At 46.5% G+C, this 2,843-nt stretch overlaps 1 pseudogene; it reads left to right on the forward strand.

Annotated features, from left to right (window-relative positions):
- Nucleotides 1-203: 203 nt before the first annotated feature.
- LOC100597137 lies at nt 204-1,389 on the forward strand (annotated as a pseudogene).
- The last annotated feature ends 1,454 nt before the right edge of the window (nt 1,390-2,843 follow it).

A 2,843-nucleotide genomic window follows, 5' to 3' on the forward strand; every position in this document is an offset into this window, starting at 1 on the left:
CAGGAGCAGCGCAGAGGGAGTAGGAATGAGCAGGCGGAGAACCCGGGGTTACGAGACCGTTGGGTGGGAGGAGCCAGCGGCCAGGGAGGTTCTAGTCTGTTCTGCCTCGTGGCAGCCTCCCTCTTCTGCAAGGTCACGCCAAGCCAGCGCCTGGGCCTGGAACCGGGCCGCAGCCCCCCAGCTTCGCCCACCACCTCCCTACCATGGACCCCCGCAAAGTGAATGAGCTTTGGGCCTTTGTGAAAATGTGTAAGCAGGATCCGAGTGTTTTGCACACCGAGGAAATGAACTTCCTGAGGGAGTGGGTGGAAAGCATGGGAGGTAAAGTACCACCTGCTACTCAGAAAGCTAAATCAGAAGAAAATACCAAGGAAGAAAAAACTGATAGTAAGAAGGTGGAGGAAGACTTAAAGGCAGATGAACCATCAAGTGAGGAAAGTGATCTAGAAATTGATAAAGAAGGTGTGATTGAACCAGACACTGATGCTCCTCAAGAAATGGGAGATGAAAATGCGGAGATAATGGAGGAGATGATGGATCAGGCAAATGATAAAAAAGTGGCTGCTATGGAAGCCCTAAACGATGGTGAACTCCAGAAAGCCATTGACTTATTCACAGATGCCATCAAGCTGAATCCTTGCTTGGCCATTTTGTATGCCAAGAGGGCCAGTGTCTTTGTCAAATTACAGAAGCCAAATGCTGCCATTCGAGACTGTGACAGAGCCATTGAAATAAATCCTGATTCAGCTCAGCCTTACAAATGGCGGGGGAAAGCACACAAACTTCTAGGACACTGGGAAGAAGCAGCCCGTGATCTTGCCCTTGCCTGTAAATTGGATTATGATGAAGATGCTAGTGCAGTGCTGAAAGAAGTTCAACCTAGGGCACAGAAAATTGCAGAACATCGAGAAAGTATGAGCGAAAACGTGAAGAGCGAGAGATCAAAGGAAGAATAGAACGAGTTAAGAAGGCTCGAGAAGAGCATGAGAGAGCTCAGAGGGAGGAAGAAGCCAGACGACAGTCAGCAGCTCAGTATGGCTCTTTTCCAGGTGGCTTTCCTGGGGGAATGCCTGGTAATTTTCCCGGAGGAATGCCTGGAATGGCAGGGGGCATGCCTGGAATGGCCGGGGGCATGCCTGGAATGGCCGGAATGCCTGGATTCAATGAAATTCTTAGTGATCTAGAGGTTCTTGCAGCCATGCCGGATCCAGAAGTTATGGTGGCCTTCCAGGATGTGGCTCAGAACCCAGCAAATATGTCAAAATACCAGAGCAACCCAAAGGTTATGAATCTCATCAGTAAATTGTCAGCCAAATTTGGAGGTCAAGCGTAATGCCCTTCTGATAAATAAAGCCCTTGCTGAAGGAAAAGCAACCTAGATCACCTTATGGATGTTGCAATGATACAAACCAATGTACCTCTGACCTTCTCATCAAGAGAGCTGGGGTGCTTTGAAGATAATCCCTACCCCTCTCCCCCAAATGCAGCTGAAGCATTTTACAGTGGTTTGCCATTCGGGTATTCATTCAGATAATGTTTTCCTATTAGGAATTACAAACTTTAAACACTTTTTAAATCTTCAAAATATTTAAAACAAATTTAAAAGGGCTGTTAATTTTTTTTTTTTTTAAGATGGAGTCTTGCTCTGTCGCCCAGGCTGGAGTGCAGTGGCGCTATCTCGGCTCACAGCAAGCTCCGCCTCCCTGGTTCACACCATTCTCCTGCCTCAGCCTCCCGAGCAGCTGGGACCACAGGTGCCCGCCACCGCGCCCGGCCAATTTTTTTCATATTTTTAGTAGAGACAGGGTTTCACCGTGGTCTCGATCTCCTGACCTCGTGATCCACCTGCCTCGGCCTCCCAAAGTGCTGGGATTACAGGTGCGATCCACAGCGCCCGGCCAGGTCTGTTAATTCTTATATTTTTCTTTACTAATCACTTTGGATTTTTTTTCTTTGAACTATTGGGCAGGGAATATACTTACGTATGGAAGATTACTGCTCTAATTTGAGTGAAATAAAAGTTATTAGCACGAGGCAAACATAACTCATTAGAGGATTAAGAAAAAAAAAAGAATTTTGTTTAAAGAGTTATTCTCCCTCACTTGTGGGCCAGTTTGGTGGGACATAAGTCAGGATGGGCTACACACCCCTGGATGAGCTGTTGGTGTTTGGCCAAAGCCAGGCTCTTCACACTATCTTACCAGACTTTGAATCTCTGGCAGAAATATATGAGATGGAAGAATGAACAGAGGTCGTTTGTTCCAGTGATTGGCCCCATGGTCATCTGAATACAGCCCCCAAAGATATCCATGTTTCTAATCCCTGGAACCTGTAAATATGTTATTTTAAATGGCAAAAAACCGGGTGCAGTGGCTCATGCCTGTAATCCCAGCACTTTGGGAGCCCGAGGTGGGCTCCCAAATGATCCTGTTGGATCATGAGGTCAGGTATTTGAGACCAGCCTGACCAACATGGTGAAACCCCATTTCTACTAAAAATACAAAAATTAGCTGGGTGTGGTGGCCCACACCTGTAATCCCAGCTATTCAGGAGACTGAGGCAGGAGAATTGCTTGAACCTGGGAGGCAGAGGTTGTAGTGAGCCAAGATTGCGCCACTGCACTCCAGCCTGGGTGACAGAGCGGGACTCTGTCTCAAAAAAAATAAAAAGTAAATAATAAAAAATAAATGGCAAAAATGTTTTGCAGATGTTATTAGGGTAAGATTTCAGATGATGTATTAGTCCATTTGGGCTGCTATAACAGAATACCTGATACCAGGTAATTGATAAACAGCATACATGTATTTCTCACAGTTCTGGAGGCTGGGAAGTCCAAGATCAAG

The sequence above is a fragment of the Nomascus leucogenys genome, chromosome 16 (genome assembly GCF_006542625.1).
Source record: "Nomascus leucogenys isolate Asia chromosome 16, Asia_NLE_v1, whole genome shotgun sequence".
Lineage (NCBI taxonomy): Eukaryota > Metazoa > Chordata > Mammalia > Primates > Hylobatidae > Nomascus > Nomascus leucogenys.